Source organism: Macrotis lagotis, chromosome 1, assembly GCF_037893015.1.
Source record: "Macrotis lagotis isolate mMagLag1 chromosome 1, bilby.v1.9.chrom.fasta, whole genome shotgun sequence".
In the NCBI taxonomy this organism is placed as follows: Eukaryota; Metazoa; Chordata; class Mammalia; order Peramelemorphia; family Peramelidae; genus Macrotis; species Macrotis lagotis.
In genome coordinates this window covers 833758479-833774808 of record NC_133658.1, presented here as the reverse complement: position 1 = coordinate 833774808, position 16330 = coordinate 833758479, and the positions used below count along the sequence as shown (strand labels likewise).

Genomic DNA, 16330 nt, shown 5'->3' with positions numbered 1-16330 from the left:
GAGTTAAGTGCCAGGTAATCACAAAAGTTGAATGAGCTGACCTGAAAAAGGCTCTGCAATCTCTCATAGCAGAGGTTCTAGGTCTCCTTGAACTCGCCATTTACCTCATATATTTTAAATATATGTGTATATATATATATATATATATATATATATATATATATATATATATATATACATAAATACATATGTATAATATATAATCACATTACATGAATACATTACCATAAAATGATTCAAGGATGCTAATATATGTTTTTCTAATTTTTGATTAACTAATATATTAAACTCTTTCCTTCTCTGCAAATCAGTAAAACGTTCTGAACAAATCTTGACCTATATGCTTACTAGCTTTGATATTTTAGACAAATCAAAACTTTCCTTAGCATGTTTCAGTTGGAAAATGGAAAACAATACTTATAATATCTATCACACAAATTTGTCATAAGATATTGTATCCCATTCATTCTCCTTTTCCCACTTTCCAGCTTAAACCAGATGACTATTTTCAGTCATGTTCTTTATGTTGTTCGGTTCCAGGCTATCACAGCACTGCCAAGATATAGCTAATCATCTGGGCCATCACCTCAATTCCCTCCATAACCTTTCTGTATTATCTTACCTCATTAAATGTAAACTCTTTAATGACAGAGTAGTATGTTTTTATTTTTATTTCTAGAGTTTAGGACAATACCTAGTCCATAAGAAGTTTATCTACCCTATATATCATCCTATTTATCTCTCCATCTATATATCATCTATGTTCCTATCTGCCCAGGGACTAAAATTGTGCCTATTTTCAGGAAAAAAAAGACCTATGGTTAGCTGAAAGACCCAGAACTTGGAGAATTACAAGAGATGTTTTTTAAGGCTCCTTCCTTTATGCATTGTAGATGTGTTTGTTATTCCTTCTAATATTGTGTCATTTACAAATATGATAAATATACCAACCATTGCCTTATCTAAGACATTACTAAAAATATAAAACCACACAGATAAAAGCAAATATAGTGTACAAGAACCCTCCACTGGAGATTTCCTTCCAAAATGATAATGAATAATCAAGAATTGTGGTTTTGGTTCTCAGTCATTCAATCAGTTCCAAATCCACTCAACTTTATCAAATCTATATTTTCCTTATGAAGAGTATGAGAGACAGTCAAATGGTTGGTTAAGCTCTAGGTAAACTTCATATATCATTTATCTAATCAACTAGTCTAGTAGTTTTACCTAAAAATGAAATAAGTTTAGTATAATCTTTTCTTAATAAAATTACACTTGCTTTTTAACAATCTCTATTTCTATTTCTATAGAATCTATGTCTATAGAATCATAGGACCAGAGTTTTTGACTTGTCGGTTTATTTTTACACACTCCTTTTAGGGAGTTAATTTTTGGTTGTCTCATTGTCTCCATTTGAGAATGCTTGGTTTAAATATATTTGCTGCTGTTTTTAACTTGGGTATTCCATAATTTAACAATTATGCATTTCCATTTCATTTAAGATTTTTGGCATTGAATTGATATAGTAGTTTTTGATAAATGTCTTATTTTGCCTTGATTTGTCATATATTACCACTTCTCATTGCTAATTTGGTTTTCCTCTCTCTTTTTTTATTCATTGGTATTTTAAAAATCAGATTTTACTTTTATTTATGATGTTATGGTTCTTTTGCTTTTAAATTTGCTTATCTCTTCAATAATTGTCAGATTTCTTTTTCCTTATTTTATTGATTTCTTAGGGGCTTTTTCTTAGTCCTTTTTTCAATTAATTGATTTTATGTCTCTTTTTATATGAATTCAGATATTATATAATTATAAGATAAATATTGACTCTAGCGAAGAAATGAAAAAAATTAGCCTTCTTCCCTTTTTAGCAGAGGCCTAGATATGCGTATGAAAATTTGCATTTAGGAAGATTCAGTTAATATATTTTGAGAAGGAAGGAACAAATCACTCCTGTATCTCTGCCAAGAAAACCTCAAATTTTGTCACAAAGAGTTGGTCACAACTGAAAAATAATTCAACAGCAAAAAAACCTGTTAATGTATTAGTTAATTTTTCTGGATTGCTTTGTATTTCTTAGCTGTAAAGGATGGCTCACTGAGTAGAAGCAAGATATATCCAGAAATTAAGAATATATAAAGCAAAATATAATAATATGTTATCTTAAAATGTTTCCAGACATAAAATTTTTCTCCTATGTCGTTGGTTATAGCCAATTTTTTTTTCCATTTTATCCATTCATTGTTTAGCATAACATTATTTTATATCCATTTAATTCAGTTCATATGTCCCAAGCTGGTAACAACTTTACTGTTATAATCTATAAATAATTAACTTAACATTCCTACATTTGTGAGTTACTTATTTTTGTAAAGGTGCTAAATGATGTTGAGTTGTAAATTGACTCCTTAAAATTTCCATTGCCATAATGTTTGTGATTACCATATGCAAATGGTTGCCATAAGTCTGTGATATCTAATTTTTCTGACATTTTTAAATAATTATTTTTCTTTTATATTTACCTAAGTCTGAAAACAGCATGTCTAATCTCCAGATATTATTGTCCTGCTACCTAGGAAGAATGATCAACTGAATAGAGTACAAGGTTCAGGAAGACCTGGGTTTGAATCTTGTGTCACATACTTACTATATGATCCTGCGCAGATCAATTAATTCATTTGAGCCTTAATTAACTCATTCATAAAACTGGGATAATAATAGTAGCTACTTTACAGGGTGATTATAAAGTTCAAATGAAATAAAGTATATAAAATGCATTATAAACTTTAAAGCACTATGTAAATAAGCTGTTAGTGTCATTGTTGGAATCACTGTTCCTCATTCTAGTCATCTTTCAAAGAGAATTAATACTAGAACTAGTCACTATCCTTCTATTCTTTTTCATTTAATGTTCTGAAAATAATTAAGCAGGTAGATCAAAAACCACTGAGGGAATAGAATGAAAGAATTGAGATATAGGTTCATTTCCCAGAGACCTTAAGGAAACATCATCAGGACAGACACAAAAGTAAAAAAAATATGGGACTTCCCACCTGTTTTTTTGTCTGCTGAGTGTCTCTATTTTGAGAGTTTTCAACTCTACGTTACTTGGAAATCATAAACATTTTGTATCTTGACATCTACTAAAAAGGTTTTCCTTACCATTTTTGTGGGTCAATATGATGTCCTGGATATTCTGGGCAACTTCTGTGTATGGTAACATGTCGGTTCTAGTAAAGTTAATTTGGTAAATTCTCAAGTATATTGGGGGTGTTGCATTTGTTGTCCAGGGATTTGGCTTTAGATTTGGATTTTTTGAAGTTCAGCAAACTTATTACAGTTCCCAACACAGAGTATATACTTAATAAATGTTTGTGGACTTGACATGTTTCTGGCATATAATTCTGGCCATATAATACCTGCATCAGAAAGTTATAAGACAAATGGCTATGTGAGGTCTAAGGTAATTAGGCAAGGTTGACTATAAGAGGTGGGTTTTGAATTGCCCTTTAAAAGATTGATAAAAAATATCTGCAGATATTTTCTCATAAAGTGTCAAAGGTATAATGTTTGAAAAGGAAACCATTGAACATGGATCATGAAAGGATCCATGGAATGACCAGAATTTAGTAACAGAAATTTAATTCTCCTCTTTTTAATAATACCATTTCACCTCTTCCTCTGGATAGTCATGATACCTCAATTAAGAAATGTCCAACATAGGGGCGGCTAGGTGGCGTAGTGGATAAAGCACCAGCCTTGGAGTCAGGAGTACCTGGGTTCAAATCCGGTCTCAGACACTTAATAATTACCTAGCTGTGTGGCCTTGGGCAAGCCACTTAACCCCACTTGCCTTGCAAAAAAAAAAAACTAAAAAAAAAAGAAACATCCAACAAATCACATCATCTTTCTGAGCTTCAGTTTCTTTATTTACAAAATAGGGATGATGATAATATTTGTCATGACCTACAGGAACATAGTGAGGAAAACTTTATAAGCCTCAAAGTCCTTTACAAATGTATTGCTATAATTCACTTTGTAGGTGAAAAAATAGGTTAAAAGTTGGAGTGAGATGTACTATTTCTGTCCTAAGATCTCCAGACCATGAATGGAAACTTTAGGCCTGTATTGTTACATATTAATATAAAGCTGACTGTTATCTGCTTCATTAACTTCTTTGAATTCTGGTGCCAAGTCAAGTAAGACCAACAAACATTTCTGGAATGCCAACTATGTGCAAGTGGTTTTTTAGGCTACAAAAGAAGATACAAAGGTAAATGAGATAGAATTCCTGTATTTTAGGAATTTATAATCTAATAGAAGAGATAAAACATGTACACAAACAAATATAATACAGGTGCAATAGGAGATTACCAGAGGATCAATAAAACTCTGACTGAGAAGGCCAAAAATGGATACTGGGAGATAAAGCATTTGTGCCAATTCTTGAATAATGTGTAGGATCTAAACTGCTAGATTTATGAGAGGGTATTCCAGGCACGGCAAATAGTCTTTGGAAAAAACAAACAGAGATGTGAATATTCAGGGTCTCCTCAGGATATAGAATAAATTAGTTGGGTGAGAGCATTGAATACATTCAATAGCCAAAGAATGTGAGGAAGGCCTGATCCTCCTTCTCTTTGGGGAAAGGCTCTGCCAACACTGAATATGAGCTTCCTTTTAGCTCAGAACCAAGGCCAAGAAATATAGCCCCTACAATTTGGAACTATGCCCAAAGGGCAGCCAAACTGTGCATATTCTTTGATCCAACAATACCATTACTAGATCTGTATTCCAAAGAGATCATAGAGGGAAAAGGACCATGTGTAAATTTTTTATAGTAGCCCTTTGTATGGTGGCAAAATATTGGAACTTGAGGGCATCCCCATCGATTGGGAATGGTGATATATGAATGTAATGAAATATTATTGTACAATAAGGAATGATGAGCAGTCAGATTTCAGAAAAATTGGAAAGACTTGTATGAACAGATGCAGAGTGAAATGAGTAGAATCAGGAAAACATTGTACATACCATCAACCATGAAAGCTCAGCTCTTCTGAGAAACACAAAGATCTAAGACAAGTACAATAGACTCACAAAGGAAAATGATAACCATATTCATCTAAAGAACTGATGGATTCTGAATGCTAACCAAAGTAAACCTTTTCATTTTCTTTATTTTTTTGTTTTTTCCTTTTGATCTGTTCTTTCACAACTGTGACTAATATTAACCCAAATATAACCCATTTCAAATTGTCTACCATTTTAGGAAGAAGGGAGGGAGAAAAATTCAAACTCAAAATCTTGTAAAAATGAATATTAACAATTGTCTTGACATGTAATTGGGAGAAATATAAATATTATTAAAATCAAAAAAGGTAAAAAAAATATAGGCTCCTATCTGGACCACAGGTAACATTTGCATAGTATTGAATGAAGTTTTATTCTTTTCAGTATACTTAGGAAAAATATGAAAATTCTTTTCAATATACTTAGGAAAAAAATATGAAAATGTGATTTCATGAAACTATAAAAAAAGTCCAGAATCTGTCCTCAAGCAGATATCAATAGTGTAATCTGGTAGTATTAAAAGTTAAGAATATTTAAAAGTTACAAATTTATATTTACTTTTTTTTAGAAAAATATCTCTTATAGAATCTCATTGAAAATAATAATAACTAGAACATAAATAAAAATTTAAGGTTTATAGTGTGTTTTACAAATATATATTTCTAATGTAGTAATGGAAAAAGAAGAGGAAAAACTATGTCTTTTATCCTTAAAGAATTACTAAAAGATAAATGAAGGTATTATGTTGTCTTGATCACAATGACTGCATATTCACAGCTTGGAAAAAAATATATATATATATAAAATTTGATAAGACAGTTGAAAAACAAGGTTGTCAACTGAATAAACCATGAATTAGAATTAAGGAGAACTAGAAACTAATCCTAGCTCTGCCACTGGTTGACCTGTGTGCTTCCAGACAAATCACTTAACATCCTTGGTTCTTCACTTCCTTGTGTTTAAAATAAGGAGAGAAAGAAAGATAGTCAGAGAAAGAGAGAGAGAGAAAAAACTGTTCTCTTTCCATATCTAGAATATAATGGAGAAAAGGAAAAACATGGTTTGAAAAGACAATGATAGATCTAACTGATAAAGCTAATGAGTTGTAAGATGAGAATGGCATAAAATGAAGCAAACAAAGATCACCTTCAAAAAATTGAGTCAAACTCTCCCTGGGATACTTCTTATTTCTATTATGATCAATAGCATGATCCCACAATGGCCTAATTATCAATTGTACAAATTTGTAGGAGACAGTAAATGAACAGGAGAGAAATAACCCTATGCTTTTCTACAAAATAAATGTTCAAAATAAATAAGCCATGAAAATACAAAAATCAAACTTCTTGTTTATGTCCTAAAGGAAATCAAAAGTGGATCTAATGAAAATCTATGCAATAGTAAGCCTAATAAAGATGGGTTATGTTCTAGCTCTTATTTCTCCTCTCTTTTGTATTTAGTTTTCATAGAAACCCAGTACTAAAACTCTAATGAGACTTGGTTATTAATCAGGATTAGAAGTACAGTGTCTCAAAAGTCTCATTGCTCTTTACACTTTAATAATTTTACATTAAAACCCATATAAAAATCATCATTTGAAAGTTTGCTTTTTAAAATTCTTATAAACAATTTAGCTTTGAGGATTTTTAATTATCAATTTTAATTTTGCCTTGTCATTATGAATTGCATGTGTAGCAGTTTCTGGATATTTTCTCACCCAATAGATCATCAAAAGAGGTCCTCTTTCTTGACCACCCTAGTCATATAATCTTTCTCCACTATACTTTTCTTCTGGGGTCACATTGAAACTGTTGTGTTTGCAGCAAAATCTAATTCTATGGGTGATGCTAAGGTTATGGTTACAAATGCAATCCTTTTAATCACTGAGCAGCATCTGATTGAAATTTTTACAAAATTCAAAAAACCAATTTTAATAAATTTAATAAGTAACCTTTCAAGTGGTTTTTTTTGGTAAATTTGAGTATTTATGCTTCAACCTTAAAATGCACAGACTTTTGAGATGCCCTATGACTAGCAACAAAGGATTCAACACATAGGAGGCAAAATGAAAGACATCTTTTTATTATTACTTTCAACAAATATATTTCATTATTAAAAGATTCTACTCTGTCACAAGATTCTATCAACTTGTGATCAGTTAGACTAATTGCCAATAACACACAGGAGGTGAGATTTTTCTCTGATTATAGTTAGTCTACAACTTGAGCAACCAGGAAGTGACATCAGTACTTGAAGTCTTTAGTCTTCTGAGAAAATCAATTATTGAATATGATCTCAGTACCTTTTAGAGGAAATTAGACCAATTTGCATGGAAACAGGGCTTAAAACAATGCTTCTACTACAAGTCTAGTAGTATTACTGGGTCAAATGGTACAAACACTTGTAACTATTAAGACATGGATCTAAATTGTTTTCTAGAATGGCTGTACCAATTCATAACTCCACAAACAGTACATTAATGAGTCTATTTATCCATTGCCACTCTAACATTGGTCACTTTTCATTTTTGTCAGCTCTGCAGATCTAATGATTGTGAGGTGTAATCATAGAATTGCTTTAAATGTTTCTCATTTTTTCATATGAGTCTTGATAATCTGGTTTTTTTTTTTCCTTGAAAGATTAGCTGCCCATATCCTTTCACCATGTATCAATTAGGGAATGACTAATATCTTTTAAAATAAATATTTATTAATATATTTAGTTTCTATATTGACCAAATTTCTTCTTTTATCCTTCCATCTCCTTTATTCTAAAGAGCCATTCCATATGATACAGTCTTTAAAAAAAGAGAAAAAAATCAGCAAAACTAATCAAAAGATAGGCTACGATCCATGCCTCTCACTACTGATATTGAGAGATGTGGGAATATCTTATTTCTCTTTTGGGGGACCATACTTGTTCTTTCTAATTTTGCAACATTCACCTTTGAAATTTAGGTGCTTATTCATTTCATTTGCATTGTTACAATATTCATATATATATATATATATATATATATATTATATTTATATATGTATATATATATATATATTGATTCTGCTTATTTTGCTCCAAATCAGATTCTGATTCTATAAATCTTTACCTGCTTCTCTGTAGTTACCATATCTGTTGTTTCTAACATTGCAGTGATATTCCATTACTTTCAGGTACAGTAATTAATAATTTTTTTTAAATTTAAAGTCACAGATGTTACTGGTGGTAAGCAGAAATGTCCAAGTCTTACATCTCCTTCAGAGTTTAATTGAATACATTTCCTCCAGGGAAAGCCTTTCCTGACTTACACACTTCAATGACTATTCCCTATATTACCTAATTTCCCTTTCAGCAATCCTTATTACTAACTCCCCTTACACCAGAATGTTAATTTCCCTCATTCTACCATCAGCTGCCAGGAGACTCAGAGTTAAAACAAAATCAAAGAATCACCAAATTTCAAATTTGGAAGGGGATCTTACAATTTATGATTGAAAAAAATATTCCTATTGTAGAACCATTAAGCAAAAAAGAAATAGAGATTATGACAGAGATGAAATGAGCAATTTTCATTACATAAAACCAAAAGGAGCAAAATAGATTTAGTTCTTTATAAGGAAAATAGTTAACTGGTGTTTGGAAAACCTTGTAACAAATTTCTCTGACAAAAGTCTAATATACATTATACAGATATGGATGATAATATAGATAGATATAGATATAAACAAACATTTATAGACTTTACAAATGCAGAAAAATAAAAGCCATTCTCATTGTAGATAAATAGCCAATGCATATGAATAGGCAGTTCTCAAATGAAGAAGTTACCAACAGCCAAATGAAAAAATTCTTCAAAGAAATAATAGTGAAATAAATGACAACTAATTCATCTCTGAGGTTTCACTTTATATCCTTCAGATTAGCAAAGATTGCAGAAAAGGAAATTGATAATTGTAAGAGGAACTGTATAAGAACAGGCCCACTAATGTACTTCACTGCTAGAGGATCTGGGAACTTTCTAAATATTTTGAAACCCAATTCAAAAACTAAACCAAAAAGTCAATAAAATAGGCATAATCTTTGACCCAGTATATACAACCCCAAAGAAATCAGTGATAGTGGAAAAAAGATTCAGATATACAAAAACATTTATAACAACATTTTTGTTATAACAAAGAACTGAAAACAAAATGGTTACACATCAATATGGGATTGGCTGAACAAATTAGAGAATATTAATGTAATGGAATGTATTATATCATAAGAAATAACAAATATAATAAATTTATAGAAACATGGGGAAAGTTATGTGAATTTATATGGAATGAAATAAGCAGAATCAGAAGAAATCCCATGATAATCTCAAAAATGTAATGAGAAAAATGGAAAATTAAAGGTACTCTGATTAATGAAGTAACCAATCATGAATTCAGAAAACTGATGCTAGAGAGGGCCACTCACTTCTTAGCAGAAAGATAATGTTCTAGAAATGCAGAGTGAGAATATTAATTTTCAGACATAGTGTGCTGAATTGTTATTGCAAGATAGGCTTCTGTAGTTATAGGAAAAGGAAGATAATAATAATAATGTAAGAAAAAAGAGAAAGGAAGGATTTTTAAAATCCTTTAAAAACACAGAGAAAAAGGAGACAAATGGGTAATTTTATTAATACCTAGACCTTTGGAATAGATGGGGAATACAAGGCAGATAATTAATGTATTAGCATAGATTTGTTTATCTAATATATCATCACTCATTTTCACCGAGGTGAGAATAATAAATACCTATAGTTTTTCTTATAAAAAGAGCAGCCTGACAAGAAGCCCAGAATTTAAAAATCAACTTATTCCTCCAAATAAACAAGTTAAGAAGGAATTGTCTTTCTCAATCCAACATCATGCAAAAGGAAAGTCAGAAATCTTTTTGAAAAGAATGCCACTCCAAGTTTACACTCTCTTAGATGTGCCAATAATCAAGAGAGATTCTGAAGGACAAGCAAAGAAACTACTAGAAGTAATGTAAAACTCAGAACTGAAGACAAAATTTCAGATGTAGTTTGCATAGGACAAAGTATGGAGAAACTAAAATCTCTTTTCTCCCAAAAGCTATACTTGATGCTTCTGATTTTACCCTTCCTCCTCATACCACAAAGAGAACTTACTTCTGTCAGATTCCGCTGTTTCAATATTATTATCCTCAGCTAGGTGACAATGAGTGTGATAAGTCCGAAAAACAAATCTGGTCTAAAACATTAGTTAATTAGCAAGGATTCTCCTTCTAATGCCCTAACTCAGATTCCAGAAGGATTTAAAGAGAGCAATGAAACAATTTTTAAATTTTAGGGGAAATATTTTTTAATAAATAGGACTTTTCAGGTCCCCCTAAATTCTGTCTTTTTAATATGTTTCTGGGACTAGCAGTCTTTTAAGTTCCCAAAGGGGGAAAAATGTTCTTATCAGTTTATAAAGAAGACTTGGTCTCTGGTAGCTCTAATTTCAAACATTGCTGGGTATCATTTTTTCCACAGCTATACTATTTCAAAACTGTGATGTTAAGTCCAAATCTCATGACTTAGATGTGGCAGTGGATAGAGCACCAGCCCTGGAGTCAGGAAGACCTAGTGAGTACAAGTTCAACCTTAAGCCTCTGAGCAAGTCACTTAGTCTCTATTTGCCTCAGTTTCTTCATCTTTAAAAAGGGGAATAACAATAGCACCTACCTTCCAGAGTTGTTGTGAGGGTCAAATGAGATAGTAATTATAAATGTGCTTAGCAAAATATTGGATATATAGTAAGTGTCATATAAATGTTAGCTATTATTTTGATACTATTGTCTTTGAAGGAGAAACGATTTTGTTAAAAGATTTTTGCAAATCTTTTCTGTTTATATTGTTTGTATTCCTCCATTATTTTCATCCCTGAGTACTAGTACTTTGCTAAGATGAATATCTTGCCAATTTTTAAAAACTGATTTTACTTTTCTTCTATTGCTTTATGAAATCATATTTTTCATAATCATACTATATCTTCATAAAAAGCAAAAACTCATAACCTTAATACTAACATTCTGCTAGTGTTGCCATCAAAATGGCTATATAAAAAAGAAACATGGAATGCCTCCAAATAATTAAAAGTATTTGTCACACGGTGGACAATAGAGTGAAGACTCTGGTAGAAGTGATCAGACTCCCACATGTAACCAATGAAGAACTATGAAGATGACCTGAAGCAAAAGACATCAGGAGAGAATTGTGTGACAGGAAGAGAAGATGAACTGGTCCCATAGCAAGAATGAAGGATGACAGGTTGATAGCTAAAATGTTTCTTTGACAATCTCAGAAAACAAGGAGAAAAGCAAGTAAGGCCTCTGGAACACTGAGTAGACCTGTTGAAGCAAACTTGATAGGACAGGAGGTTCCAGTGGGAAAATTCCAAATCAATTAAATCATAGATACATTTGAGTGCTTGTGTATTCATAATTATTTCTGAATAACATTTATTGCATTAAGTAATTATAATAATTTACTTAAGAAGCACAAAATATTTATAAATTCTTAAATCACTATTTCAAACTTTTTCTAAAGGATTCATCATAATTCTAAAGAAGGGTTTTTAAATTCATTTTTAGTTTCTTTGAAAATAATTGTTTCCTTTTATTACTCAAAGTCATGTTTAAGCATCATAAGCATTTCACTTGGTCTATTTATTTTATAATGTTATAATAAAGTAACAAGATTATTTACATTTAAATTACCTTTCCACTTTAGGATCATCATGATATTAGATTTTTAGTCTTATTTTTCAATATTATCAATTTTACAGAGAAAAATTTTCACCTAACAATTTAAAAATATATAGCCATTTTCCTTACTTGTACAACAAACATTTATATCTCTATATCTTGAATGTATCATTTACAAAATGTAAGTGAATAGGTGGCATAACGGGAAAAAAATATAACTTTGTTCCAGGAAAAGTCAAGGATGTGGAAATAAAACATGTATTTTTATGTTTCCATTGTTATTTCTATTTGGTTTAGGACCCCCATTACTGGTCTTATTGTAAATGAATTACTGAAGATGATGGCAAATCTTGAAGTAGAGTTTCTACCCCATAAAGTGTTTTAGGGTAAAAAATGGCCAGGCCTGTGAGTAATCATTATTTCTCAATATTTTTGATTTGCTTTTATTTTTCATATTATTAGAGAGAACCAAATGTTTAATGTCCCCCAGTATTTGCTTATCTGTTTCTCCTCTTGAAAGAAGTCTATTTATATTGCTAATAGCCTGGTTTTTCAAGTATGCTGTCTCATCTTTTTTCCTGCATTTCCATTAAGTAAGCTATTAGCAGCAAGTCACTGTTCTGGGACTGGGGTGCCTTAGATTAATAAGAATTGTGCATGAATGCCTTTCAATCATGCCCTCACTATTTGTACATACCTGCTCTAGGCAGATATTTCCAAAAGAAATTCCTTACAGTAATGAGCACATGGCTCATCCATGAGTCTTAATGACTTCCACATATTATTAATATAGTTGGTTTAATTTCTTCAGAGTTGTCCTTCACATGAAAGGACCTAGGAGATAAAGATCAGTTTTCAAGAACTAGAATGAAGGGATTCATCAGGTTTTTCAAAAAAGTACTGACCCCACCTTTCCCTATCACCAGACAAAAATTGTATACTACATATTATTGATTCCTTGCGAATTTCTTTGTTCTGTCATATACTAGATATAAATTCAAGGATTAATTATAGTGCTTTGCTTATTAAAAAATATTTTTCCCTCTTAAACTCTCTCTTGGAGGCAGCTTCAATTACCTTTTACATAAGGGGGTTTTGATTTTTTCATTAGTTATCCCCTAAAAAATGATTTCATAGGCAGATTTGAGAAACTATCTTGAGTTTGAACAGCAGTGATAAAAACTAGTCTTCTTTACAGATCCTATATCACCTACTATGGTGCATGTACTTATATTGTCGAAAAGGTATAACTACTCATAATCACTAATATCCCCAAGCCCTAAAAGAACAATGAATGCTATGGTTTTAGGGGGATCCTGGATTGATTCATTGAGAGGAAATGTTGACACTAAGAGGAAAATGGGATTATATGGGCCTAATTTTGCAAACAGTATATCCTTTTTCTTTCTTATAATTTAAGTATATATGGTAATATATATCCATAAAAATGTCTAAATGGTCAACACTTGCCAAGAAGATGTGTTTCACTCTTGCTTTGTCTATATAGACCTTAAAACAACTGATTTTTTTAAAACTAAACTTTTATATGATATATTATTATGGTCAAAGAAAACACAGGACTATTATGTCACAAAGCAAGATAAATCCTTCATCTAAGTACATATCAGCATTGTTTGAGTGTGAAACTAACAGAAACCTCACACTGCAGTTAACATTAACTGGACAGCTAAGAGCAAAGTGGTTAGAGATTTGGAATCAGTTGTAACATTGATGATGATAATGGTGGCGGTGGTGGCAATGATGGTGATAAAAACAACTAGCATTTACATAGTGTTTTAAGGTTTACAAAGCAATTTAAAAATATCTCATTTTCTCCTCCCAACAGTCTTTACAGATGAGAAAACTGAGGCAGGCAGAGATTGTGATTTTCCAAGAGACATAGGGATCATAAGTATCTGAGACAGATTTTGAACTCAAGTAGTTAACACAGTGGCTAGAATGTTGAACCTAGAATCAGAAGGACTTGACTTCAAATTTGATCTTATGCATTTATTGTTTGACCCTGGCAAATCTCTTAATCTCTACCTTTTGAACACTGGAGATAAAAATAGCACCCAGGGTTGATGTGAGAATAAAATGAGATAATATTTGCAAAGCAACATGTAAACCATAAAACATTGTGTATATGCTAGCTATGTTATTAGCTATTGTTATCAATTGTCAACATCAAACCTTCCCAGAAGTAATTCACAATACATTGTGATTTAGAAATAATTTTATTAAGAAGATCAGGGTGAAACTCTGTACATAATGAAGACTTGAACCTAATATTTAATCAATGGAAAATAAATTCTAAGGTTGGATTGGTAATATCTAAAATTATCTTAAATGAATATGATCATATGCATGTTTTCCCCCATTAGATTAGTCTCATAATTTGATACAGTGCCTGGCCCATATTAAGTGTTTAATAAATCCTTGTTAATTGATTGTCTGACTCACTTGAAAGTACCTTAGAATTATCAAACTGTAAAATATTTTTAATTATTAAGGGACTTTGTTTCAAAGGTCAATCCAGATAGGTTACAGATTACATCCTTACAGGAAGCATCAAAATCAACAAGCTAAATCCATCTGTGCATTTGGCGGTAAATGACTTTACTTATTTAATCCAATGGATTTATTTATTTAGTCCAATTTTGGGATTACAAATCTGAACCTAATTGTCCTAATGGAGGATAGAAAAAGGGGGATTAAAAAATTAACAATTTTTATCTAGTATGATCCAAAAGAAAAGAAAATGCTGAAATTATGGATAACTGGTCTCGGTTTCATAGCTAGAAATATACCCACATTGAAGAAGGGAAGTTTTACAATTTATCATTTGAAATGTGTTTCAGAAACATCTAACTCCTTTTCCTTGAATTCTGTGTTCACCAAGTGATTTTTCTAATACATAATTTATTTATTCTCCTGATTGGACCAGGAAGATCCCCTAAGTAAATGGCTTTGCTGGCCTCCATTTCATTTATAGTGTTGATGACTGGCTTTTAGGAATACTCTAGACATGTACATTTGCAAGCTGTAAGCCAGTTTCCCAGGACCTTGAATAACCAGCCTATTCATAGATGTTCTGAACCAATAGAGCTGAGAATTAACAAATTGAACCATAGGTGAACTTACTAAGATATAGAAAATCCATAATCCTCTTCTTCGAAAAACATGCCAGTTGTAATTGCTGTTAATGGTGGTGAGGGCAGTGATGGTGGTAGTAGTAGTAATGGCAATAGTAATAGCAGTAGTAGTAGCAATATCAGTAGCACTAAGCAGGAGCAGTAGCCAGTGGTAGCAGCAGCAGGAACAGCAGTAGCAGTAGCAGTAGCAGTAGCAGTAGCAGTAGCAGTAGCAGTAGCAGTAGCAGTAGCAGTAGCAGTAGCAGGAATAGGAGTAGTAGTGTGAGTTAGTTAAGATCCAACAACCAACAAAAATCATGAAATAAGAGTGATGTGAATCTGTATTTAGTAATTCAGGACCAGGTCACTGTCACCAGAAATTATAGAACAGTTATCCTTAAGGAACCTGGACTCACTGATGAATGCAGATTATGCAAGGAAAGGGGATAAACTGTGTAACATCTCTTCAAGCTGCAAAAATTTAACACCTAGGCAAAGAGTTGAAAATTGAGATTATCATAAATTCTGGAATGATTGAACAAGTTGTGGTATGTTTGTAATGGAATTCTACTGTGCTGTAAGAAATTATGAAGGGGTGGTTTCAGAAAAACCTAGTAAAACTTAAATGAGCAGATGCAAAGTGAGGTGAGCAAAACTAGGAGAATGCTATAATACTTGTAACAATAATCAACTGATAAGACTTAGTTACGCTGAACAATAAAATGATTCATTTAGAGAACTGATGAATTCTTTTATGTAATATGACTAAGTAGAAATATGTTTTCCATGACTTGATATATTTAATTTGTATCCTACTTATTCCTTTCTCAGTGGATGGAAGAGGTATGAAGGGTTGAAATTAGGAACTGAAAATAAAAATAAAATAGAAAATTTCCTTTCTTGTCCATGAGAATAGTTATTATTATCATTAGTTGAAAAATATATGAAACTACTACTATGGAAAAAAATTTAGTACCAACTGAATACCAAGCAAGACAACCTCAGGTTTAGGATTCTGCATCAGAAGCTTACCATACTGATAGATATTAAATCCCCTTACTACAAATTTAGACTTCAAAATTTTCTTGGAAATCCAATCAATAAAGTATACTGGAACAAGAACATTATAACAGATAAGTTATATAAACTATAAAGATAATGTACACCTAGATGTAACAATGATACACATAAAGGACAACATTTTTTTTTTGCATGGCAAATGGGGTTAAGTGGCTTGCCCAAGGCCACACAGCTAGGTAATTATTAAGTGTCTGAGACTGGATTTGAACTCAGGTACTCCTGACTCCAGGGCCTGTGCTGTATCCACTATGCCACCTAGCTGCCCCAAGGACAACATTTTTAATGTTATCATACATAAAGTT

General features: G+C 31.7%; 1 pseudogene; it reads right to left on the bottom strand.

The window, feature by feature from the left end:
- The window catches only part of LOC141507364 (succinate--CoA ligase [ADP-forming] subunit beta, mitochondrial pseudogene), a 42468-nt pseudogene extending 39239 nt beyond the window's left edge, over positions 1–3229 (bottom strand).
- Positions 3230–16330: the final 13101 nt, after the last annotated feature.